This window comes from Pseudophryne corroboree, chromosome 2 (genome assembly GCF_028390025.1).
Source record: "Pseudophryne corroboree isolate aPseCor3 chromosome 2, aPseCor3.hap2, whole genome shotgun sequence".
NCBI classification, from domain to species: Eukaryota; Metazoa; Chordata; class Amphibia; order Anura; family Myobatrachidae; genus Pseudophryne; species Pseudophryne corroboree.
The window spans coordinates 259,816,227-259,844,074 of NC_086445.1; the positions used below are offsets into that span (position 1 = coordinate 259,816,227).

Here is a 27,848-nt window from a genome sequence, read left to right on the forward strand (position 1 = left end):
CTGGGCTGCGCAGAGACTGCACAATCTGATGTTTGTGCACCTCTGCTAATGAAGCGATTGCACACTTGCACAGCGTTTTCCCCTCCCCCTGTAGGCGGCAACTATCTGATCGCTGGGCAGCAAAAAACGCAGCCCAGCGATCAGATCTGAATTAGGCCCTCCTTATGGTTATACATTTTATGCACATGTAAGTTGTTCTTGGGAGTAATGTGTAAACTATTTCCTTGTGTAAATTCTGAAGAAATTCTTGAAAACAAACTATTATTCAATAGTAGCCTTAATTAAAATACTGATTTTTTTTCATGTTTTTGCAAATTAGTACATGTCATAGCTGAGCCATAATACAGTGGCATTCATTCATACCTCATGGTTTCTATGGTGCATATTTATCAAAGAAAAAAAAATGTTTTTGGAGGATACACATAAATAGCAAGTACCACCAAGATGTATGTGAATTAGAGATGTGCACGGGAAATTTTTTGGGTTTTGTGTTTTGGTTTTGGATTCGGTTCCGCGGCCGTGTTTTGGATTTGGACGCGTTTTGGCAAAACCTCCCTGAAAATTTTTTGTCGGATTCGGGTGTGTTTTGAATTCGGGTGTTTTTTTTTCAAAAACCCATCAAAAACAGCTTAAATCATAGAATTTTGGGGTAATTTTGATCCTATAGTATTATTAACCTCAATAACCACAATTTCCACTCATTTCCAGTCTATTCTGAACACCTCACACCTCACAATACTATTTCTAGTCCTAAAATTTGCACCGAGGTCGCTGGATGACTAAGCAAAGCGACCCAATAGGGCGGCACAAACACCTGGCCCATCTAAGAGTGGCACTGCTGTGTCAGACAGGATGGCACTTAAAAAAATTGGCCCCAAACAGCACATGATGCAAAGAAAAGAGAAAAAGAGGTGCACTGTGGTCGCTGGACGGCTAAGCTAAGCGACACAAACACCTCAATATCACAGGAATTATTCGTTCTAATCAATGGTATTATTGGTCCAAATCACTGGAAGAAAATGACAAAATCACAGGAATTATTCATTCTAATCAATGGTATTATTGGTCCAAATCACTGGAAGAAATGACAAAATCACTGGAATTATTCGTTCTAATCAATGGTATTATTGGTCCAAATCACTGGAAGAAAATTACAAAATCACTGGAATTATTCGTTCTAATCAATGGTATTATTGGTAGAGATGAGCGGGTTCGGTTTCTTTGAATCCGAACCCGCACGAACTTCACTTTTTTTTTCACGGGTCCAAGCGACTCGGATCTTCCCGCCTTGCTCGGTTAACCCGAGCGCGCCCGAACGTCATCATGACGCTGTCGGATTCTCGCGAGACTCGGATTCTATATAAGGAGCCGCGCGTCGCCGCCATTTTCACACGTGCATTGAGATTGATAGGGAGAGGACGTGGCTGGCGTCCTCTCCATTTAGATTAGATTTAGAAGAGAGAGAGAGATTGCTGTGATACTGTAGATTAGAAGAGAGTGCAGAGTGCAGACAGAGTTTAGTGACTGACGACCACAGTGACCAGTGACCACCAGAGACAGTGCAGTTGTTTGTTTTATTTAATATATCCGTTCTCTGCCTGAAAAAAACGATACACAGTCACACAGTGACTCAGTCTGTGTGCACTGCTCAGCCCAGTGTGCTGCACATCAATGTATTGTATATAAAGCTTATAATTGTGGGGGAGACTGGGGAGCACTGCAGGTTGTTATAGCAGGAGCCAGGAGTACATGATAAATAATATTATATTAAAATTAAACAGTGCACACTTTTGCTGCAGGAGTGCCACTGCCAGTGTGACTAGTGGTGACCAGTGCCTGACCACCAGTATATTAGTAGTATTGTATACTATCTCTTTATCAACCAGTCTATATTAGCAGCAGACACAGTACAGTGCGGTAGTTCACGGCTGTGGCTACCTCTGTGTCGGCACTCGGCAGGCAGTCCGTCCATCCATAATTGTATTATATACCACCTAACCGTGGTTTTTTTTTTCTTTCTTTATACCGTCGTCATAGTCATACTAGTTGTTACGAGTATACTACTATCTCTTTATCAACCAGTGTACAGTGCGGTAGTTCACGGCTGTGGCTACCTCTGTGTCGGAACTCGGCAGGCAGTCCGTCCATCCATAATTGTATTATAATATATACCACCTAACCGTGGTTTTTTTTTCGTTCTTTATACCGTCGTCATACTAGTTGTTACGAGTATACTACTATCTCTTTATCAACCAGTGTACAGTGCGGTAGTTCACGGCTGTGGCTACCTCTGTGTCGGAACTCGGCAGGCAGTCCGTCCATCCATAATTGTATTATAATATATACCACCTAACCGTGGTTTTTTTTTCGTTCTTTATACCGTCGTCATACTAGTTGTTACGAGTATACTACTATCTCTTTATCAACCAGTGTACAGTGCGGTAGTTCACGGCTGTGGCTACCTCTGTGTCGGCACTCGGCAGGCAGTCCGTCCAACCATAATTGTATTATATACCACCTAACCGTGGTTTTTTTTTCATTCTTTATACCGTCGTCATACTAGTTGTTACGAGTATACTACTATCTCTTTATCAACCAGTGTACAGTGCGGTAGTTCACGGCTGTGGCTACCTCTGTGTCGGCACTCGGCAGGCAGTCCGTCCAACCATAATTGTATTATATACCACCTAACCGTGGTTTTTTTTTCATTCTTTATACCGTCGTCATACTAGTTGTTACGAGTATACTACTATCTCTTTATCAACCAGTGTACAGTGCGGTAGTTCACGGCTGTGGCTACCTCTGTGTCGGCACTCGGCAGCCCGTCCATAATTGTATATACCAGTGACCTAACCGTGGTTTTTTTTTCTTTCTTTATACATACATACTAGTTACGAGTATACTATCTCTTTATCAACCAGTCTATATATTAGCAGCAGACACAGTACAGTGCGGTAGTTCACGGCTGTGGCTACCTCTGTGTCGGCACTCGGCAGCCCGTCCATAATTGTATATACCACCTAACCGTGGTTTTTTTTTCTTTCTTTATACATACATACTAGTTACGAGTATACTATCTCTTTATCAACCAGTCTATATATTAGCAGCAGACACAGTACAGTGCGGTAGTTCACGGCTGTGGCTACCTCTGTGTCGGCACTCCGCAGCCCGTCCATAATTGTATATACCAGTGACCTAACCGTGGTTTTTTTTTCTTTCTTTATACATACATACTAGTTACGAGTATACTATCTCTTTATCAACCAGTCTATATATTAGCAGCAGACACAGTACAGTGCGGTAGTTCACGGCTGTGGCTACCTCTGTGTCGGCACTCGGCAGCCCGTCCATAATTGTATATACCAGTGACTTAACCGTGGTTTTTTTTTCTTTCTTTATACATACATACTAGTTACGAGTATACTATCTCTTTATCAACCAGTCTATATATTAGCAGCAGACACAGTACAGTGCGGTAGTTCACGGCTGTGGCTACCTCTGTGTCGGCACTCGGCAGCCCGTCCATAATTGTATACTAGTATCCAATCCATCCATCTGCATTGTTTACCTGAGGTGCCTTTTAGTTGTGCCTATTAAAATATGGAGAACAAAAATGTTGAGGTTCCAAAATTAGGGAAAGATCAAGATCCACTTCCACCTCGTGCTGAAGCTGCTGCCACTAGTCATGGCCGAGACGATGAAATGCCAGCAACGTCGTCTGCCAAGGCCGATGCCCAATGGCATAGTACAGAGCATGTCAAAACCAAAACACCAAATATCAGTAAAAAAAGGACTCCAAAACCTAAAATAAAATTGTCGGAGGAGAAGCGTAAACTTGCCAATATGCCATTTACCACACGGAGTGGCAAGGAACGGCTGAGGCCCTGGCCTATGTTCATGGCTAGTGGTTCAGCTTCACATGAGGATGGAAGCACTCAGCCTCTCGCTAGAAAACTGAAAAGACTCAAGCTGGCAAAAGCACCGCAAAGAACTGTGCGTTCTTTGAAATCCCAAATCCACAAGGAGAGTCCAATTGTGTCGGTTGCGATGCCTGACCTTCCCAACACTGGACGTGAAGAGCATGCGCCTTCCACCATTTGCACGCCCCCTGCAAGTGCTGGAAGGAGCACCCGCAGTCCAGTTCCTGATAGTCAGATTGAAGATGTCAGTGTTGAAGTACACCAGGATGAGGAGGATATGGGTGTTGCTGGCGCTGGGGAGGAAATTGACCCGGAGGATTCTGATGGTGAGGTGGTTTGTTTAAGTCAGGCACCCGGGGAGACACCTGTTGTCCGTGGGAGGAATATGGCCGTTGACATGCCAGGTGAAAATACCAAAAAAATCAGCTCTTCGGTGTGGAGGTATTTCACCAGAAATGCGGACAACAGGTGTCAAGCCGTGTGTTCCCTTTGTCAAGCTGTAATAAGTAGGGGTAAGGACGTTAACCACCTCGGAACATCCTCCCTTATACGTCACCTGCAGCGCATTCATAATAAGTCAGTGACAAGTTCAAAAACTTTGGGTGACAGCGGAAGCAGTCCACTGACCAGTAAATCCCTTCCTCTTGTAACCAAGCTCACGCAAACCACCCCACCAACTCCCTCAGTGTCAATTTCCTCCTTCCCCAGGAATGCCAATAGTCCTGCAGGCCATGTCACTGGCAAGTCTGACGAGTCCTCTCCTGCCTGGGATTCCTCCGATGCATCCTTGCGTGTAACGCCTACTGCTGCTGGCGCTGCTGTTGTTGCCGCTGGGAGTCGATGGTCATCCCAGAGGGGAAGTCGTAAGCCCACTTGTACTACTTCCAGTAAGCAATTGACTGTTCAACAGTCCTTTGCGAGGAAGATGAAATATCACAGCAGTCATCCTACTGCAAAGCGGATAACTGAGTCCTTGACAACTATGTTGGTGTTAGACGTGCGTCCGGTATCCGCCGTTAGTTCACAGGGAACTAGACAATTTATTGAGGCAGTGTGCCCCCGTTACCAAATACCATCTAGGTTCCACTTCTCTAGGCAGGCGATACCGAGAATGTACACGGACGTCAGAAAAAGACTCACCAGTCTCCTAAAAAATGCAGTTGTACCCAATGTCCACTTAACCACGGACATGTGGACAAGTGGAGCAGGGCAGGGTCAGGACTATATGACTGTGACAGCCCACTGGGTAGATGTATGGACTCCCGCCGCAAGAACAGCAGCGGCGGCACCAGTAGCAGCATCTCGCAAACGCCAACTCTTTCCTAGGCAGGCTACGCTTTGTATCACCGCTTTCCAGAATACGCACACAGCTGAAAACCTCTTACGGCAACTGAGGAAGATCATCGCGGAATGGCTTACCCCAATTGGACTCTCCTGTGGATTTGTGGCATCGGACAACGCCAGCAATATTGTGTGTGCATTAAATATGGGCAAATTCCAGCACGTCCCATGTTTTGCACATACCTTGAATTTGGTGGTGCAGAATTTTTTAAAAAACGACAGGGGCGTGCAAGAGATGCTGTCGGTGGCCAGAAAAATTGCGGGACACTTTCGGCGTACAGGCACCACGTACAGAAGACTGGAGCACCACCAAAAACTACTGAACCTGCCCTGCCATCATCTGAAGCAAGAAGTGGTAACGAGGTGGAATTCAACCCTCTATATGCTTCAGAGGTTGGAGGAGCAGCAAAAGGCCATTCAAGCCTATACAATTGAGCACGATATAGGAGATGGAATGCACCTGTCTCAAGTGCAGTGGAGAATGATTTCAACGTTGTGCAAGGTTCTGATGCCCTTTGAACTTGCCACACGTGAAGTCAGTTCAGACACTGCCAGCCTGAGTCAGGTCATTCCCCTCATCAGGCTTTTGCAGAAGAAGCTGGAGGCATTGAAGAAGGAGCTAAAAGGGAGCGATTCCGCTAGGCATGTGGGACTTGTGGATGCAGCCCTTAATTCGCTTAACAAGGATTCACGGGTGGTCAATCTGTTGAAATCAGAGCACTACATTTTGGCCACCGTGCTCGATCCTAGATTTAAAGCCTACCTTGGATCTCTCTTTCCGGCAGACACAGGTCTGCTGGGGTTGAAAGACCTGCTGGTGACAAAATTGTCAAGTCAAGCGGAACGCGACCTGTCAACATCTCCTCCTTCACATTCTCCCGCAACTGGGGGTGCGAGGAAAAGGCTCAGAATTCCGAGCCCACCCGCTGGCGGTGATGCAGGGCAGTCTGGAGCGACTGCTGATGCTGACATCTGGTCCGGACTGAAGGACCTGACAACGATTACGGACATGTCGTCTACTGTCACTGCATATGATTCTCTCAACATTGATAGAATGGTGGAGGATTATATGAGTGACCGCATCCAAGTAGGCACGTCACACAGTCCGTACTTATACTGGCAGGAAAAAGAGGCAATTTGGAGGCCCTTGCACAAACTGGCTTTATTCTACCTAAGTTGCCCTCCCACAAGTGTGTACTCCGAAAGAGTGTTTAGTGCCGCCGCTCACCTTGTCAGCAATCGGCGTACGAGGTTACATCCAGAAAATGTGGAGAAGATGATGTTCATTAAAATGAATTATAATCAATTCCTCCGCGGAGACATTGACCAGCAGCAATTGCCTCCACAAAGTACACAGGGAGCTGAGATGGTGGATTCCAGTGGGGACGAATTGATAATCTGTGAGGAGGGGGATGTACACGGTGATATATCGGAGGGTGAAGATGAGGTGGACATCTTGCCTCTGTAGAGCCAGTTTGTGCAAGGAGAGATTAATTGCTTCTTTTTTGGGGGGGGTCCAAACCAACCCGTCATATCAGTCACAGTCGTGTGGCAGACCCTGTCACTGAAATGATGGGTTGGTTAAAGTGTGCATGTCCTGTTTTGTTTATACAACATAAGGGTGGGTGGGAGGGCCCAAGGATAATTCCATCTTGCACCTCTTTTTTCTTTTCTTTTTCTTTGCATCATGTGCTGATTGGGGAGGGTTTTTTGGAAGGGACATCCTGCGTGACACTGCAGTGCCACTCCTAAATGGGCCCGGTGTTTGTGTCGGCCACTAGGGTCGCTAATCTTACTCACACAGTCAGCTACCTCATTGCGCCTCTTTTTTTCTTTGCGTCATGTGCTGTTTGGGGAGGGTTTTTTGGAAGGGACATCCTGCGTGACACTGCAGTGCCACTCCTAGATGGGCCCGGTGTTTGTGTCGGCCACTAGGGTCGCTAATCTTACTCACACAGCTACCTCATTGCGCCTCTTTTTTTCTTTGCGGCATGTGCTGTTTGGGGAGGGTTTTTTGGAAGGGACATCCTGCGTGACACTGCAGTGCCACTCCTAGATGGGCCCGGTGTTTGTGTCGGCCACTAGGGTCGCTAATCTTACTCACACAGTCAGCTACCTCATTGCGCCTCTTTTTTTCTTTGCGTCATGTGCTGTTTGGGGAGGGTTTTTTGGAAGGGCCATCCTGCGTGACACTGCAGTGCCACTCCTAGATGGGCCCGGTGTTTGTGTCGGCCACTAGGGTCGCTAATCTTACTCACACAGCTACCTCATTGCGCCTCTTTTTTTCTTTGCGTCATGTGCTGTTTGGGGAGGGTTTTTTGGAAGGGACATCCTGCGTGACACTGCAGTGCCACTCCTAGATGGGCCCGGTGTTTGTGTCGGCCACTAGGGTCGCTTATCTTACTCACACAGCGACCTCGGTGCAAATTTTAGGACTAAAAATAATATTGTGAGGTGTGAGGTATTCAGAATAGACTGAAAATGAGTGTAAATTATGGTTTTTGAGGTTAATAATACTTTGGGATCAAAATGACCCCCAAATTCTATGATTTAAGCTGTTTTTTAGTGTTTTTGGAAAAAAACACCCGAATCCAAAACACACCCGAATCCGACAAAAATAATTCGGTGAGGTTTTGCCAAAACGCGTTCGAACCCAAAACACGGCCGCGGAACCGAACCCAAAACCAAAACACAAAACCCGAAAAATTTCAGGCGCTCATCTCTAATTATTGGTCCAAATCACTGGAAGAAAATGACAAAATCACTGGAATTATTCGTTCTAATTAATGGTATTATTGGTCCAAATCACTGGAAGAAAATGACAAAATCACTGGAATTAATCGTCCTAATCAATGGTATTATTGGTCCAAATCACTGGAAGAAAATGACAAAATCACTGGAATTATTCGTTCTAATCAATGGTATTATTGGTCCAAATCACTGGAAGAAAATGACAAAATCACTGGAATTATTCGTTCTAATCAATGGTATTATTGGTCCAAATCACTGGAAGAAAATGACAAAATCACTGGAATTATTTGTTCTAATAAATGGTATTATTGGTCCAAATCACTGGAAGAAAATGGAATGGATGGATGGATACTTGCAGTGACACAGAGCTGCAAGATACAGCTATGGCCTACTGTACACAACTATATACTGTTGGGTCACCAAAATGCTGCACTGTAATACTATATATACTGCTCACAAAAATGCCGCACAGATATGGAATGGATACTTGCAGTGACACAGAGCTGCAAGATACAGCAATGGCCTACTGTACAACTATATACTGTTAGTCACCAAAATGCTGCACTGTAATACTATATATACTGTTCACAAAAATGCCGCACAGATATGGAATGAATACTTGCAGTGACACAGAGCTGCAAGATACAGCAATTGCCTACTGTACAACTATATACTGTTAGTCACCAAAATGCTGCACTGTAATACTATATATACTGCTCACAAAAATGATGCACAGATATGGAATGGATACTTGCAGTGACACAGAGCTGCAAGATACAGCAATGGCCTACTGTACTGTACTACTATAATTATTATATAGATGACAGATATAAAGTTACATTGTGAGGGAATCCAGTATACGTTCTGTCACCAGGTACCAGTGAATGGCCACATCATGTATATAGGTGACAGATATAAAGTTACATTGTGGGGGAATCCAGTATATGTTCTGTCACCAGGTACCAGTGAATGACCACATCATGTATATAGGTGACAGATATAAAGTTACATTGTGGGGGAATCCAGTATACGTTATGTCACCAGGTACCAGTGAATGACCACATCATGTATATAGGTGACAGATATAAAGTTACATTGTGGGGGTATCCAGTATACGTTCTGTCACCAGGTACCAGTGAATGGCCACATCATGTATATAGGTGACAGATATAAAGTTACATTGTGAGGGAATCCAGAATACGTTCTGTCACCAGGTACCAGTGAATGACCACATCATGTATATAGGTGACAGATATAAAGTTACATTGTGGGGGAATCCAGTATACGTTCTGTCACCAGGTACCAGTGAATGGCCACATCATGTATATAGGTGACAGATATAAAGTTACATTGTGAGGGAATCCAGTATACATTCTGTCATCAGGTACCAGTAAATGACCACATCATGTATATAGGTGACAGATATAAAGTTACATTGTGGGGGAATCCAGTATATGTTCTGTCACCAGGTACCAGTGAATGGCCACATCATGTATATAGGTGACAGATATAAAGTTACATTGTGGGGGAATCCAGTATACGTTATGTCACCAGGTACCAGTGAATGACCACATCATGTATATAGGTGACAGATATAAAGTTACATTGTGGGGGAATCCAGTATATGTTCTGTCACCAGGTACCAGTGAATGGCCACATCGTGTATATAGGTGACAGATATAAAGTTACATTCTGGGGGAATCCAGTATACGTTCTGTCACCAGGTACCAGTGAATGACCACATCATGTATATAGGTGACAGATATAAAGTTACATTGTGGGGGAATCCAGTATACATTCTGTCACCAGGTACCAGTAAATGACCACATCATGTATATAGGTGACAGATATAAAGTTACATTGTGAGGGAATCCAGAATATGTTCTGTCACCAGGTACCAGTGAATGGCCACATCATGTGTATAGGTGACAGATATAAAGTTACATTGTGAGGGAATCCAGAATACGTTCTGTCACCAGGTACCAGTGAATGACCACATCATGTATATAGATGACAGATATAAAGTTACATAGTGGGGGAATCCAGTATTCGTTCTGTCACCAGGTACCAGTGAATGGCCACATCATGTATATACTTATACAGGTGGTCCCCAGTCCCCACAATGCAGCACACTGATCAGATATTTGCAGCACACTGAGCACAGATATGGAGCGTTTTCAGGCAGAGAACGTAGATATTTTCAGCACACTGAGCACAGATTATTTGCAGCACACTGAGCACAGATATTTGCAGCACACTGAGCACAGATTACGGAGCTTTTCAGGGAGAGAACGCTGCCACGTCCTCTCCGTTCAATCTCCAATGCACAAGTGAAAATGGCGGCGACGCGCGGCTCCTTATATAGAATACGAATCTTGCGAGAATCCGACAGCGGGATGATGACGTTCGGGCGCATTCTGGTTAACCAAGCAAGGCAGGAAGATCCAAGGCTGCCTCGGAACCGTGTAAAATGGGTGAAGTTCGGGGGGGTTCGGATCCCGAGGAACCGAACCGGCTCATCTCTAATGTGAATGGGATCGCAGCGGCTATGAGATATAAGACTTTGCAAGGAATCAATTCAACCTCAAAATAAATATCAGTGTGTGTGTGTGTGTGTGTGTGTGTGTGTGTGTGTGTGTGTGTGTGTGTGTGTGTGTGTTTATGTCCACTTCTCTGTATTTGCGCAACACACTTAAAATGGAGATGCACCTACATTTTTAGATGCTCAGGAAAGTGTGTGCAGTTAAAACACTGCTATTAAACCAATAACTGCCTCTTTAAGATCCTTTTCATCAATGTAGACTTTTCTGTTGTCTACAAAAATACCTTTTGTTTTAACCTAATAATAATATAGGAAAAATTATGCCTTAAATGTGTCATGAGCCGCTGCTGTGGCTCATTCCTGACTGTGTCCTGTGTAACTGCAGCCTGTCTCCCGTATGTGTGGTCTGTGCAGTTTCACCTGTCAGATAATTAGGCCATTACCTTGTGTCTGGTTTTACAGCTGCAGTTAATCAGTGTTCAGGAGGCTGGTTCATTCCCAGCCATCCTGATTGGGCTTGCTCCCTTTATTACCCAGCTTGCCCTTCACCTGAGGTTGGTTGTAGCTTCTTGTTCCTGTGGTCGGTCCCTGTCCTATGGTGGTATCTTGTTCCTGTGCAGTTGGTGCTATTACATTACTTGTGATACCCAGTCCATTTTGAATTCTGAGTACCCTGTCCTGCCAGTATCCTGAGTTCCTGACTGTGTATGTGAGAACTAGCCTGGAAGTACATTCAAACAGCTCCAGTCTTACCTTGCCTTGTCTTGCTTTGTACTGCCTTGCCTGGAATCCAGGGGACTCCTGCAGCTAAGTAATATTGTTATCTGCATCTTGCCTTGCTGTACCTAGTTCTTTAAGGAACTCACTGTTAAGTTATTCATTGCTTGTACTTAGTTGCTTATACCACCCTATGAATTGTTGTATTCACATTCAGTTTGTGTTTAGTCACTAATAGCATCTTGTGCATTGTTGCATTTATATACAGTCTATGTTCAGTTGCTCATACCATTTTGTGCATTGTTGCATTTACATACACTTTATATTCAGTTGCTAATACCACCCTGTGCATTGTTGCACTCATATACATTCTGTTACTTATCCCAGCTTGTGAATTGGTCAGCTTAATCAAGGTAGTATTCAGTGAGCATCTCTCTGCACCTGTGTTTTACTCTTGCCCAGCCTCCTATAGTCACCTTGTCCATCCATAAGTCCTGGGGCATCTGAGTACAGGGTGGACCTAATTCACCCTGGAAAGGCGGCTGCTAAAGGTGAAGCCTAGCATTGCAGGAGGCTAAAAGACTGCTGGGCAAGTGTAATCACATGAGCGCCACCTTGTACTACCTGGTTGCCTTAGTAACACAATCAATACAGTTGTTCCACATATCAGGCCAACCCACTATATCCATCTCGTATCCAGACTGCTGCCCAGGTATCTACTCCGAATCATAACAAAATGAGTCATGGCAGTGAGGGGTTATAGCTACTGTAATTTTGATGTGTTTGCTACGGGTTGGTATTGATATCCCGGCTGTCGGGATCCTGGTGTCCAGCATGCTGGCGTCTGGATCCCAACCACCGGAATGCCAGCAGCGGGGTGAGCGCAAAAGAGCCCCTTGCGGGGTTGCTGCACTCGATACGCTGTGAGCCTCCCTCCAGGGGTGTTGTGGACACCCCAAGAGGAAGAATAGTTGTCAGTATCCCAGTGCCGATATACTGAGCGCTGGGATCCCGAAAGCCGGGATATCGAATGCATCCTGTTTCATAGATTAGGTTTATTTTTACATTGGTCTAAGTGAACCTAGAATTGTGTTCTATTAGCAGTAGAGGATTGGTTTACAGCTACACCATCTGTGATATATGGGGTTGGGGGGGTGGAGGGGGGGCTTGGACTGCACACTTTAATTCCAAACATACAGTAATGAGAGGTGCTAATGCTACCGTGCTGAGACTTGTAGTTCCACACAGAAAAAAAAAGAAAATGCAAGTGCATACTAAACATGGCTGATCAGAATAATAAACTCTGCAATATAACACAGTAAATTTGAGGTGCTTAGCATAATTTTGGCCAAAATATGGGCCCACCATAACACTAACTCTAAGGTTCCCTTCTTACACCATCTACAGTATAAGCAAGATGAAAAATCAGGTAATTTCACAGAAAGAAAATACTGCGTGCCCACTTGTTTCATTGGTAACTATAATATATATTACTATTTCAATGCAAAATTACGCACATGGCCTATTTGCCCAAATCCTTCAAATTTTTAAGTTTTGGATTGTATATCCATATGTACATCTTTGGGAAAAATGGGGACTACGGATGATGCAAAGAGCTGTATTCTGTGGATTTTCATTTTATGGTGTCTGAGAGTGTACTTAATGGATTAGCAGACACTTTTACAAGACTTCATGTCTGAATTATTATCATGCAGCATTTGACATTGTACTGTCATGAAATAAAATATATTTTCTATATAGCTATATATTATTTGCTCCTTTGCACATATTTCTTCACAGGTGGATAAGTGATTGATGTAAAGAAGAGTCCTGTCAGTTGCAGCCTCACCATTCATCACAAGCAGCTTGCGATCTGTCACAGTACAGGTGTGTGTGTGTGTGTGTGTGTGTGTGTGTGTGTGTGTGTGTGTGTGTGTGTGTGTGTGTGTGTGTGTGTGTGTGTACTATCACACCTGCAGTGATGCAGGTGGGAGTACTGGCAGGACGGCGTAATCACAGTTGAGAGGTGACAGACCTGAGAACATAGATTTGTGACACAAGTGTTATCTACAAACCTAAAAACAGAAATCAAGCCAATTGTATAATTAGGAGAAATGTACTGATAACACACATAGTTAAGTCAGTGCTTTAGTATAAAACATCTTACATTGTTTAATTCAATCACTGGTAGAGGCATAACATTAAAATAAAATGTAAAATAGAGCAAAAACTAGAATTTAAGACTGTTTATTATAATTGACATCTTTCTATTACACCACTTTTATTGGTGACATTTATCAAATACATTTAATTTGAAGAGTAACATACAAGTGATATATAACGTAATTGTTCAAACAACTGTTACAAAAATAAGTAAAAAAAAAAAAAAAAAGGACAGATTGTAGACCATCTTAATATATTACCCTTTTTCTAATTATTAGAACACTAACACTTTTTTAGGGAAGACAGATAGTTATACATATTCAACTTACAGTACACATTATTTAGTGAAATTAGTTCATCATTGCCTGTAGAATGGTTCCACCTTCTGTAAAAGAAACAAAAACTATGTAAGTTAAGTGTGAATACATCTATGTATATTCACAGAATGGAAGCCAGTGGCTGGATAAGATGATTTGTCATCAAACCCAAATGCTACCAAAACTCTTGGCCTCTGCATCTAAACATAGTGTAATAACAAAGACTCTAATTAAACATGTTGTAGAGATTATATTTAATACTTGCTTTGATGGCCATAAAACATTTTACAAATTTTATGAATACCCCACTAATCCAAAACCAAGTTTTTGGTGGGAGTCCCTCTACTGGGGCCGCCACTATTTGCTGTACGAGTATTGTAGCAGGGCGCAATCACTACATAAAGCCAGGACCCCTGTAGGGGTATATTTACTAAAGTGCGGATTTTTAGAAGTGAACATGTTGTCCATAGCAACCATTCAGATTTTACTTATTTATATAGCACCCAGGGGTGTATCTACCTATTGGCCAGGATGGCACTCGCCAGGGGCGCCAGGCAAGGAGGGGGCGCCGCCTGGCTGCACCACTCGCGGCCAAAGGATAGAAAAGCAGTACTGTCTGACTGCACCTGGTGAGAGTCTGTTACTGCTGGAGCGGCGCTGGTGTCCGGCAGCACCGAACTTGTAATCAGACTCAAAATAAACTACAGCTCCCAGCAGCCCTTGTTGCTGGGAGCTCCCGGCAGCAAGGGCTGCTGGGAACTGTAGTTTATTGTGAGTCTTATTACAAGTGCGGTGCTGACAGACACTAGTCTGATCACTAGTGCAGTGCGGTGCTGACGGACACTGGTGCCACGCCTGCAGTAACAAACTCTCACCAGGTCCACAGCAATTGTTATATAGCACAGTGCTATAGATCTATTTGTTGTTGAAGATAATAAAAAAAGTGTCAGTGTTTGGGAGAAGGGACTGTTGTGCCTGGAAAACTACACGATTTTCATGCATGTTAGATGTAAGTAAGTAGTAAGTAAGCGAAAACTTTAACTTGTTAAGTGTAATAAAGAAAATACATATCTTACCTATTTCAAGGCCAGGTTCAAGGAAATTTATATCAGTTAATTGTATAATTGATCATTTTATCTTGGAAGTGATGGCACCCTGATGTTTTTTCTAACAGTAAGCACTTCTACCATCCAACTAATGGTGTTTGGTTAATGGCTGGGTCCATTTGAGGCTCATCTCACAGCAGCTCATTAGCATTTCATTCAGGATGCAGTCAAGATGCCGGCGTTTGGCATCCCGGCGGTCGGAAAGCTGACGCCAGCATCCCGAAACTGCTTGGAATGCTAATGCTGGCATCCCAACATAGATAGCGATGCAGAATGCCAAAAACGTGGGAGGGTTAGGGTTAGGCAGCGAGGGCGGGAGGGCTAGGGTTAGGCTGCAGGGAGGGAGATTAGGAAGGGTGGGTTAGGGTTAGGCACCTCTGAAGAGGCTGGGGGGGGGGTGGCGGGTTAAGGTCAGGCTGTGGGAAAGGTGGATTAGGGGGGAGGGATGGTGTAACGTGAATACGAGACACTACTGTGCGGTGTAATGTGAATGATGGACACTACTGTGTGGCATAATTTGAATTGGAAAGTACTATTGTGTCCACGCCCTTCCCCCCACAAGACCATGCCCCATTTCCAATACTCACACCTTATTCCAAATGTGTGTGTGTGTGTGTGGGGGGGGGGGGGTGACAGCCCTTTAGTTTGCCAGGGGCGCTCGGACCCTTAAATACACCCCTGATAGCACCTTCTAGAAGATAATAGCTAGAATCTGATTGGTTGTTATAGGCAATATCTCTAAAAAGCTGCACTTCAGTAAATATACCATGTAGTGTCTATACTATACTATACTATACTATACTATACTATACTATACTATACTGAAAAGCCTTATGCTAGGTATACACTTGATGAAACATCGTCCATTCGATATAACAGACAATATATCCTATGTGAATTGGCGGGTGTGTACACATGATATGTATGTGTACAACGTACTTCACAGGCATATCGTGTTGGCCCCGCTAGCTCAGCCAATGCCGACTGCCTACTGTAAGTCCTAGCTGCCAGTCACCCGCAGGATAGGCAGTCCCATTGGGAGGTGTTTCCTCTCTCTGGGACTGCTAGACTGGCCTGCGATTAGCAGAGAGCTGGCTTCCTGTAGCCACTCCCTGCCTTTTGGGCAGCCCTTGCAGGCTTCTATGGGCTGCAGTGGATGTAGCCCATAGAAACCGGGCTTTTGCACATGCACAGTACCGTCATTACTACGGTGCATGCGCAGCCCTCCTCCTCCACCTACTTTAGGTAGGAGCCGCCGCTGGTCTGAAGAGAGATCGGGTAAGTATGTACCCAGCCTTAGAGACACAGGAGGTAATTCAGAGTTGATCGCAGCAGCAAATTTGTTAGCAGTTGGGCAAAACCATGTGCACTGTAGGTGGAGCAGATATAACATTTGCAGAGAGAGTTAGATTTGGGTGGGTTATTTTGTTTCTTTGCAGGGTAAATACTGGCTGCTTTATTTTTACACTGCAATTTAGGTTTCAGTTTGAACACATCCCACCCAAATGTAACTCTCTCTGCACATGTTGTATCTGCCCCCCGTGCACTGCACATGGTTTTGCCAACTGCTAACAAATTTGTTGCTGTGATCAACTCTGAATTACCCCCACAGTTTCAGATCTCAACTGCTATAAAGTGAGTCTGGGACCCTGCTTAAGTGTAGCACATGTAAAAGTAAAATATATATTTAAAATAAACAATCCCATTAACTGAATCTAAAAATATGGAAACCTACTGAATAAGGATTGTAAAGTGCCCAAGGTGGTGCCTTCTACCAGCTCGTCATCAGGGCCCTGGTAAAGTCAAAGGTGTCAGTTTATCACTAGTACCCCTATTGTGAATATCATTTGGATTTTCTTATGGCAATAATAATAAAAATTATAATAGTAATAATAATAATAATAATAAATATTATTATTATTATTATTATTATTATTATTATTATCTCTTAATACAATCAGTCTATGCAGATGTACAAATCCATAAACCGTTGTCAGTGAACTTTACCTACATACATGTGAATGCTAGGTATGCTACGTAAATTGGACATATGTTCAACACTGTATCAGCCCCATGGAGCACTTATTTTGAAATTCATCATTACACATTACAATATGTGAATGCAATTTTTTTTCTATTGCTTTCTGACCTCACTGGTTATAGGTAGAGGTGTGTGGGTTCTGATTTACTCGGTTCTTAACTCCAAAATTAACGCAAGTTCGGATTTATTCTGATTTTTCTTATTGTCTATCCAAAACACGTGACATCCAAGAGCCAATAAGATGCCGTTTTGAGATCCAGGTAAATCCGAACCTGCACATCTCTAGTTATAAGTGATTGTAAATTCACTTATACTTAGTTCTAAAATGATCCTAATGGGCCCTACACACTGGCCGACCCGCCGCCGAGCTGCCCGATGGCGGATACGGCCGACGAGCGACCCGGCGGCGGGGGGGCAGTGACGGGGGGAGTGAAGTTTCTTCACTCCCCCCGTCACGCGGCTCCATTGAAGTGCAGGCAAATATGGACGAGATCGTCCATATTGGCCTGCATGCACAGCCGACGGGGGACCAGCGATGAACGAGCACGAGGGGGCGCGCATCGTTCATCGCTGGAGCCTCCACACTGAAAGATATGAACGAGTTCTCGTTCATTTATGAACGAGATCGTTCATATCTTTCAAAAAATCGGCATGTGTGTAGGGCCTATAACAGATACTCGATATTTCTATTTTTGTTTTTTGTTTTTGTTTTAACCGATCCGTAATGTTTCTACTGGGGAAGAGTTTTAGTGCTTTACCCCCAGGCAGCAATTCATGAACTTTGTACTTTATATTCTGTTTTCATTTGGAATAGAATACACTGGTGTATTTTGTTGTTTGCCCTAATAAATCAGTGTTAAAGATTTTCCTTATTAATAAGCACCGATCCTTTTTACATCCAATAAATGTGCAATGACCCAGATTAAATTCCATTTATTGGTATGTACCTGGTGAAACATATTAAGAGTTAATATCATCACACATGTGGTTTCTGCAGTATTTGTCCTTTGTTCTGGTACACAAGACATAACTTTAAAGGTTTAAATGGAAAAAAGAAAGTGAGAAAGAATATTTTTTTACTCAACCCGAAAAAAAATCCAACTGATTGTTTTAATATGTTGCTGCCATCTGGTGGATACATTTATTAATGTGCTATTGCTTCGGATTTTTGAGTTATCAATTACTGCACGTATAACTAATCTGCAATTTGTTTTCATCAGTTTTGTGCAAGTTAAATAATGAAACTGGGGGGGTATATTCATTAAGCAATAACTTTTCAAATCTGCGGTTCTCGGTGGAGGAAAAAAAATAAGTGCAAAAACACGACTGGGTTTGCATGTTTATTATTGTTCTTTTAAATTCCAAAACTAAAACCAGCTTTTAAATGTTACCATTTAGTAACTATACCTCCAAATGTCAAATTGTTTGCTATTGATGAAAGTACTCTTGCACCTTTAATACCCCTTTTACACTGGCGCTAAAAACCCGGGTTATTGCCTTGATAATCTGGGAGCGGCTCAGAGTAAAAGGGTTTATTCTGGTCCAGTGACCCAGGAATCCAATCGGCTAGCTTGCAGGATTAGTCCGGGGAAAGGACCCAGGTCATACTTGCCTACCTGACCCTCTCCATGAGGAAGAAAATGCTCTGTTTCTGGACTTTCCTGGTAATGTGTGATTGCCATCACCTGTGGTGAAACGCCTTTCCTATCAATTAACTAGCTATCCACGGGTGATGGCAATCATACATTACCAGGAAAGTCCAGGAACAGAGCATTTTCTCCCTCATGGAGAGGGTCAGGTAGGCAAGTATGACCCAGGTTGCGGTGCAATGTGTAACCAGGTTAGCTGGGTCAATGCGACCCAGGACCCGTTTACTACATAGGCAGAGCAGGCGCTAAGAGATTATCTCATCTCCTAGCGCTAACAATGCACACATGACCACTGATATTGCATCCGGGGTTGGAGGCAGCTACAAAATCCCGGGTGCAACCCGACATTTAGCTATAAAAGCGGTATTAGTAAATAACAAGCAGTGCCTAAATTGCAGTAACTTCATATTGCTTGGCAGTGAATACGGACAATATGAGTACACCAAGTACAATACTAAAAGCATTCTCATTATATGAATTTCCAGTGGCACAAGATTTCTTGGTTGGTGCGTTGCTACCATCTGGTGGATACAGTTAGTAATGTACATGTACGTCTTAAAAAAAGTACTTCTGTGTTAAAGTTAATTTTGCGTAAATGCACCTATTTTGGGAACATCTATATGGGCCATATGGAAGACATTTATGTCTGGGATGGTCCATATAGGGCAGAGCTGGCCAAACCAGTCCTCAAGATCTACCAACAGTTCACATTTTCCAGACCACCTAGCTAGTGCACAGGTGTAGTCATTACTAATTAAGATGTGCTGCATTCATTCCTAACTGACCATTCTACAGATCTCCAGGAGGTCTGGAAAACATGAACTGTTGGTAGATCTCGAGGACCGGTTTGGCCAGCCCTGATATAGAGCGAACCTGGTGCTCTATGGAAGATACATCAATGACATGTTCTTTATCTGGGATGGACACACACACCAAGCTACCCTTTTTTTGGCATATCTCAACACCAACACATTTGGATTATCATTTACGAGCACTGTACACACCTCACATATAACTTTCTTGGATATCGCTCTCCCTGTTGATAATAATCGTATCAATACATCCACCTTTAGAAAAGAAGTGGATACTAATAACTTCCTTAATTACCAGAGCTGTCATCACCGTCCTTGGCTTAATAACATACCAAAAAGTCAGTATCTCAGACTTAGGCGAAACTGTTCAAATATTGAATAACTGTTCAAGACACAAGCATCTGAATTGACCCTAGCATTCAGTGAGCAAAATTATCCTACTGAGATTACAAAGCAGGCTTTGGATGCAGCTCTGAGTTGTGATAGGGAATCACTCTTGTCATATAAACAGACACTAGAGGATACGGTCACTACTATGGATTGTCAGCCTAGATTTGTAACCAAATTTAATGCATTATCAAATGAGATTAAGCGTATCATCCAAAAGAACTATCCTATTCTAAAAACAGATCAAATACTTTCAAAGAAACTAGATGACAGACCCTGTGTCACTTTCAAAAAAGGCCCCTAACTTACAAAATTTCCTAGCACCTAGTCATTTTAAATCCCAAGATGAGAAACATACTATTAAGGATACTTGGCTACAAAAATATTCAAATGGTAAAGGTAATTCTAAATGTAAGAACCCAACATGTTCCACATGTAGTTCTATAGTGGATAAAAGCACCAAAATGTAATCTTATTCATATGGTACCATCTTTGATATACAAGAAAGTATTGATTGTCCACATCATATGTGATCTATGTGATCACATGTATATGTGGGGTACAGTATGTAGGTCGTACCACGAGGATGTTACATATCAGGTGTCTAGAACACAAAAATAACATCCGACGAGGTACGAGTACACACAGTTTAGTTCGACATGCAAACATAAACACAATAGTAGCACCTCTACTATAAGTATACAAGAAATTGAACATGTGAAAAGCATGCTATTTCCAAATGGTTTGAACGACTCCATTGAAATTAATAACATCTAAGTCCCCCCATTTCTATCCTTCCATGTGCATCCACAGCAATGTATAGCTATATGTTTCATTGTCATTTTAGGCTTCCAATTGTCAGAGTTCATTTTAATATGTAGTAATAGTGGTTGTCATCTAACACCTATTTTTATATAGTAAACAAAAATAACCTCCAAGCGCTAAAGTCTCAAATATTGCACTTATAATAATTCTACACTCTTGATTTTAAGTAGAGATTTTTATTTTAGAAGTTTTATCATATAAATACATTAATTCATTTATTACATAAATATATAAATTACATGAATAATTGGTTAAAATATTTATACATTTGAAATATAGAAAACGGTGAGTCCTAATACCGGTATACTACACGTAAAAACAATACAACATTAAACATATATTAATTGGTGACACGCCCAAGCGAATTATTCACCTAAAAAGCAGCAACTTATTTCATGCCAAGTGAATGTATCCCATATAAGGTATAGGGTATCGTTATCTGATCTTGAAGTGTCTTTTTAAAATTGTTAAAAAATTCCAAAAGAAAGGTCCATAAATGTTCCAAATCTTTCTTGACCAAATGGTTGGTAATCACTTTAACAGGTTGTATTATCCTCACAACTTACTTGTAAGTCCGTATGCCAAAGGGAACCAAAGCAATCTATGTCTGCCGGCAGACGTGTAAAGGTGCTCTCAGATCTGAGAGCACCTTTACACGTCTGCCGGCAGACATAGATTGCTTTGGTTCCCTTTGGCATACGGAGATCTGAGAGCACCTTTACACGTCTGCCGGCAGACATAGATTGCTTTGGTTCCCTTTGGCATACGGACTTACAAGTAAGTTGTGAGGATAATACAACCTGTTAAAGTGATTACCAACCATTTGGTCAAGAAAGATTTGGAATATTTATGGACCTTTCTTTTGGAATTTTTTAACAATTTTAAAAAGACACTTCAAGATCAGATAACGATACCCTATACCTTATATGGGATACATTCACTTGGCATGAAATAAGTTGCTGCTTTTTAGGTGAATAATTCGCTTGGGCGTGTCACCAATTAATATATGTTTAATGTTGTATTGTTTTTACGTGTAGTATACCGGTATTAGGACTCACCGTTTTCTATATTTCAAATTTATGAATATTTTTAACCAATTATTCATGTAATTTATATATTTATGTAATAAATGAATTAATGTATTTATATGATAAAACTTCTAAAATAAAAATCTCTACTTAAAATCAAGAGTGTAGAATTATTATAAGTGCAATATTTGAGACTTTAGCGCTTGGAGGTTATTTTTGTTTACTGTATTGTTGTTGGGAAACGTGGATTCCCCCTTTTTTTACCCCCATAGCAGCTTGGACATCAAATAGCGTAAAGCGCAGTCCTTTCCTATGTTTTGTTTTCTGAAAACCTATTTTTATATATACTCTGGATCTCCAGTAACACCCTGCATATATTCATGCACTATATATCAATAGGGTAACACATATATATCTCAGTGGGCTATTACATCCCAACTAGTCTTTCATCTATCCATTGTTAGGACATAATGATTTCCAATTGCCTTTAGACTCGGACAGGATTATCATTTTATGGTCACAAGACTATTGACACATTTATCAGTTTTCTAGATAGGTGCTCTACCTCTGCACTTGTTTTATCTCTGTTTATGTCTGCGACTATAGGACCCTGGGTACATACTGGCTCAGTGAAGAGTTTTTTCACAGTAGTTAACTGCTGTGAAGTCTAGAGAGAAAACACATAGGGCGGTATTCAATTATTTTCACCCCCTTCCACACCCGTTCTGTTTCTGCTGACGGGCTTGGTATAATAATTTCAGCTCGCTACCACCAGGGTATCGAGGGCGCCCAACCCTTTACGCAGTTAAACCTGATTACTATGGGATCACTTCAGAAAGGAGATTGGGCGTGATATGTCATTTGAATACCGCCCATAGTCTGTAAGTAAAGCCCTTTACAATAACTATATTAATTAAATCATCCAGCTAGTAGTACACAGGAGCCAGAAATATTACCCACACACACATAGGTGTGTGCAGTCAGGATATCCAGTGCTTTCTCAACTTGTTGTGTTATGTCATAATATACTGTATAGTTTACATGTCTAGATTATCATCAGGGTCAGGTTGGGTCTGGTGCGAACATGAGTAGAAATTTTCATAAAAGGTAAAGGAAAACTACAAATAACAAAAAATAACAAAAAAAAGACTAAATATATAAGTAGCTCTAGTGGGATTCGAACCCTAGCCTACCTGCTTTGTAATATTAGGCATTAGACCACTAAGCTATCTGCCCTATCAGGAGTCTCCCTCCATATGTACTATAAATTCTGTTTGCCTTACACTCAACCTATTCTCCTGTCTCTCCTTATAGTAACCATTTAAGAAATGTGTTACGTATTATTATTGTATATCTGTATGTTTTGAAAAAGTACATTGTTGCCATTTATGTTGTTTTTTATGTATGTCCACAACTGTGCTGATTTACATACAATTTGTATGATATGTTGAAGGCGACCATCTGGTGTTTTCTATTTATGCACCTGTGGACCAGTAATTACTGCTGCTTACCAATTGGCCACCTGCGCTTTAAATATGGATAGCTAAACACACCTGATCACCTTCTGATGAAACCATATGAACTGTGAGCACAGAGAAACGCGTTAAGGGATCCATCCACTGCCTGCACGTTGTCTGGACCACCCACAGACTCGAGGTTGCTTTTCATTGCAAGCCCGTCACAATCCTGAGTTGCGCTCTCCCTCCCCGTGGACACTGCTGATACCGCTGCTCCCACTAGTGATGGGAAATCTAGTTCAGTTCGGTGATTAGTTCATTATGATCTAGTTCACTGAAAAGATTAGTTCAGAAGATTAGTTCATCTAGTTCATTTAGTTCATCGTTTCACTCACTGACTCTGAGACTGAAAGGAGTGATTAGATTTAGAACTAGTCTACAGACTATTACACAGAGTGTAGGTATTTCTAATACTAGCTCATTGTAGGAGTTATAATCTTTTTCAAATGATCAGATATGTTTAAAATGTCAGATTTTTTTTATTTTTAAGTAAAGCAATAAGTTATATAGCAACCATGTATCTCTGCAATATTAATCCCATTGTTGGTACTCCTTTTTACTTCATAATATGCAAGTGAAATACCCAAATCCAGAGTAACGTCATAAGTCACTTTTAGTTTTTTCTGCTTTTAAAATACAGTAATTAAAAGAAAAAATAGTCCCTTTGCCCCAATGTAACAGACCTTAGAGAGAGATAAAGTGGCGATGTTGCAAAGTAACCAATCAGCTTCTGTCATTTATCTTCAACAGTATATAAAGTGACAGAAGCTGATTGGTTGCTAGGGGCAACTGCTCTACTTTATGTCACTTGAAGGTTCATAGTACATATCCCCCTGTGTTTTGTGTGGAGTAATCATACCCTACAGGATAGCATGCAGCACTCAGCACTGTGTCTTTAGCTGATTGGGAGTGTAGCTTGTCACCTAATATACTGGGGGAATGAATCATGGCTATATGCAGTTCAGTATCAGCTCCATACAATGCATATGCCTGAGCACAGCAGTGCCACACATGGTAGGTTAGAAGTACTGTACTGACTCGTATGGCTGTATGAGTCATTGAGTCAGTGAATTGATCAGTGAACTGTAATGAATCACTGACTGAACTACTGAACTACTTGCAAGGAGAGTGACTCGTGTGAGTCATCAGGACAATGCATTTCAATCAGTTCCACAGAGTGAGTCCACTCCATGGGGGAAATTTACTAAGCTCCCGATTTTGACCGAGATGCCGTTTTTTCATCAAAGTGTCATCTCGGTAATTTACTAAACACTAATCACGGCAGAGATGAGGCCATTCGTAATTTTTTGCAAGTCCAAGTAAAAAATTACGAATGAATACACCATCGGTCAAAACGCGGCTGTTTAAGTATGAATCTCGGTCATTTACTAAGAAGTGCAAAGCAAAAAAAAACAAACACTGCCGTGAAAAATTACAACTCGTAAAAAAGTGCTAAAAAAAAACAGACCTTTTTTTTTTATTCGTGATTGGATAGGCATGCACGGATCCATGAGATCCGTGCATGTATATCAGTGGGAAGGGGTGGGAAAGTGCTTATTTTTTCAAAAAAAATTGCGTGGGGTCCCCCCTCCTAAGCATAACCAGCCTCGGGCTCTTTGAGCCGATCCTGGTTGCAGAAATATGGGGGGGGAAATTACAGGGGTTCCCCCATATTTAAGCAACCAGCATCGGGCTCTGCGCCTGGTCCTGGTCCCAAAAATACGGGGGACAAAAAGAGTAGGGGTCCCCCGTATTTTTAAAACCAGCACCGGGCTCCACTAGCTGGACAGATAATGCCACAGCCGGGGGTCACTTTTATATAGTGCCCTGCGGCCGTGGCATCAAAAATCCAACTAGTCACTCCTGGCCGGGGTACCCTGGGGGAGTGGGGACCCCTTCAATCAAGGGGTCCCCCCCCCCAGCCACCCAAGGGCCAGGGGTGAAGCCCGAGGCTGTCCCCCCCCCCATCCAATGGGCTGCGGATGGGGAGGCTGATAGCCTTTGTTGTAAAAGAAAAGATATTGTTTTTAGTAGCAGTACTACAAGGCCCAGCAAGCCTCCCCCGCATGCTGGTACTTGGAGAACCACAAGTACCAGCATGCAGAGGAAAAACGGGCCCGCTGGTACCTGTAGTACTACTACTAAAAAAATACCCAAAAAAAGACAAGACACACACACCGTGAAAGTATAATTTTATTACATACATACACACATACATACATACTTACCTTAAGTTCCCACGCAGGTCGGTCCTCTTCTCCAGTAGAATCCAAGGGGTACCTGTTGAAGAAATTATACTCACGAGATCCAGGGGTCCAGGCTCCTCGGGAAATCCAGGGGTAATCCACGTACTTGAAAAAAATAACAAAACGGTGTCCCGACCACGAACTGAAAGGGGACCCATGTTTGCACATGGGTCACCTTTCCACGAATGCCAGAAACCCACTTTGACTTCTGTCTAAGTGGGTTTCTTCAGCCAATCAGGGAGCGCCACGTTGTAGCACTCTCCTGATCAGCTGTGTGCTCCTGTCCTCACTGACAGGCAGCACACGGCAGTGTTACAATGTAGCGCCTATGCGCTACATTGTAACCAATGCTGGGAACTTTCTGCTCAGCGGTGACGTCACTTTAGGTCAACCGCAGGGCAGAAAGTTCCCATCATTGGTTACAATGTAGCGCATAGGCGCTACATTGTAACACTGCCGTGTGCCGCCTGTCACTCAGTACAGGAGCACACAGCCGATCAGGAGAGTGCTACAACGTGGCGCTCCCTGATTGGCTGAAGAAACCCACTTAGACAGAAGTCAAAGTGGGTTTCTGGCACTCGTGGAAAGGTGACCCATGTGCAAACATGGGTCCCCTTTCAGTTCGTGGTCGGGACACCGTTTTGTTAATTTTTTCAAGTACGTGGATTACCCCTGGATTTCCCGAGGAGCCTGGACCCCTGGATCTCGTGAGTATAATTTCTTCAACAGGTACCCCTTGGATTCTACTGGAGAAGAGGACCGACCTGCGTGTAAACATAAGGTAAGTATGTATGTATGTGTGTATGTATGTAATAAAATTATACTTTCACGGTGTGTGTGTCTTGTCTTTTTTTGGGTATTTTTTTAGTAGTAGTACTACAGGTACCAGCGGGCCCGTTTTTCCGTCGCATGCTGGTACTTGTGGTTCTCCAAGTACCAGCATGCGGGGGAGGCTTGCTGGGCCTTGTAGTACTGCTACTAAAAACAATATCTTTTCTTTTACAACAAAGGCTATCAGCCTCCCCATCCGCAGCCCATTGGATGGGGGGGGGGACAGCCTCGGGCTTCACCCCTGGCCCTTGGGTGGCTGGGGGGGGGGGGACCCCTTGATTGAAGGGGTCCCCACTCCCCCAGGGTACCCCGGCCAGGAGTGACTAGTTGGATTTTTGATGCCACGGCCGCAGGGCACTATATAAAAGTGACCCCCGGCTGTGGCATTATCTGTCCAGCTAGTGGAGCCCGGTGCTGGTTTTAAAAATACGGGGGACCCCTACTCTTTTTGTCCCCCGTATTTTTGGAACCAGGACCAGGCGCAGAGCCCGATGCTGGTTGCTTAAATATGGGGGAACCCCTGTCATTTTTTTTCCCATATTTCGGCAACCAGGATCGGCTCAAAGAGCCCGAGGCTGGTTATGCTTAGGAGGGGGGACCCCACGCAATTTTTTTTTTAAATTTTACAGTGTTTAATTAAAAAAAAAAAAAAATAGAACCCCAGCACGGATCACACAGATCCGTCCGAGATTAATTGTAAAAAAGTCGGCAATGTTTTGCTAATCACTGCCGTAAAAAACACAAAAAAAACACGAATGACATCGACATCGGAAGAAAAGAAAAACCCGAATACGACAGTTTAGTAAATCCATCGTAACAAATTCAAAAAGTTGCAGTTTTACACTTTCGATGTCATTCGTGATTGAACTTTGACCTGAAACGGGAAAATACGAATCTTAGTAAATTTACCCCCATGTCTGAGCACAGCAGTGACCCCTGTGGCAGCAGAGATGTACTGACTCATGAGAGTATTGCTGAGTGAGAGGCTGAGAGCTGAATAACAACAACAGTGCTGCTGCACCTCTACAACACCCAGCAGAAGATTTAGAACAGCAGTATGCACAGGAACCAGTAGTACCAGAAGTAGCAGCAAGTGTTTGGACATCTGCACTAATAGGACAGTGATTGTATCACAGAAAGGTGAGCAGCATGACCACACATGCTCACTCACAGACACACAGAGACTTTGGCTAGGCAGTGCAGCAGATGCTATTTTTTTATTAGATCTGTATTGCTGGGCTTTGTTGTACTTTTAACTTTCATTTCACAGTATCAGATTCAGGCAGTGAAAATCCAGTGAATGAGACAGTGAGAAGCCTAATGCAGCTGCTGGCTCTATTCTGTCTGTGTCTGACTCCTCCTTCCTGATGAACTAATCTTTGCCAAAGCTGTGAACTGAACGAACTAGTTCACTTTAAAGATTAGTTCATTTTGAACTAATCATTCATGAACTACCCATCACTAGCTCCCACCCTAAACCACCGGATCAGCGTACGGAGCGCCGGCTGTGTTGAGCGCTGCAAACGTCTGTGGTGAACTAAACCTTGGTGGTGGGGAGGACACAACAAAGTGCCTGCTCTATGGGTTTACAGAGCACTCAGTGAGCTGCACAAGCTACCTTCAGCCAAATTGGTTCTAAATTATACCGGCACACC

At 42.8% G+C, this 27,848-nt stretch overlaps 1 long non-coding RNA gene across 2 annotated transcripts in view; it reads right to left on the reverse strand.

Moving 5' to 3' along the window:
* LOC135050711 (uncharacterized) overlaps positions 1 to 27,848 on the reverse strand; it is a 62,468-nt gene that overhangs the window by 639 nt on the left and 33,981 nt on the right. Inside the window, exon 3 of one of the 2 annotated variants that reach the window (XR_010241757.1) lies at positions 13,764 to 13,819. This is a non-coding gene — a long non-coding RNA (uncharacterized LOC135050711). Of the gene's footprint in view, positions 1 to 13,670; positions 13,820 to 27,848 lie in introns of those variants that run through there. The other variant, XR_010241756.1, reaches the window with a different exon arrangement.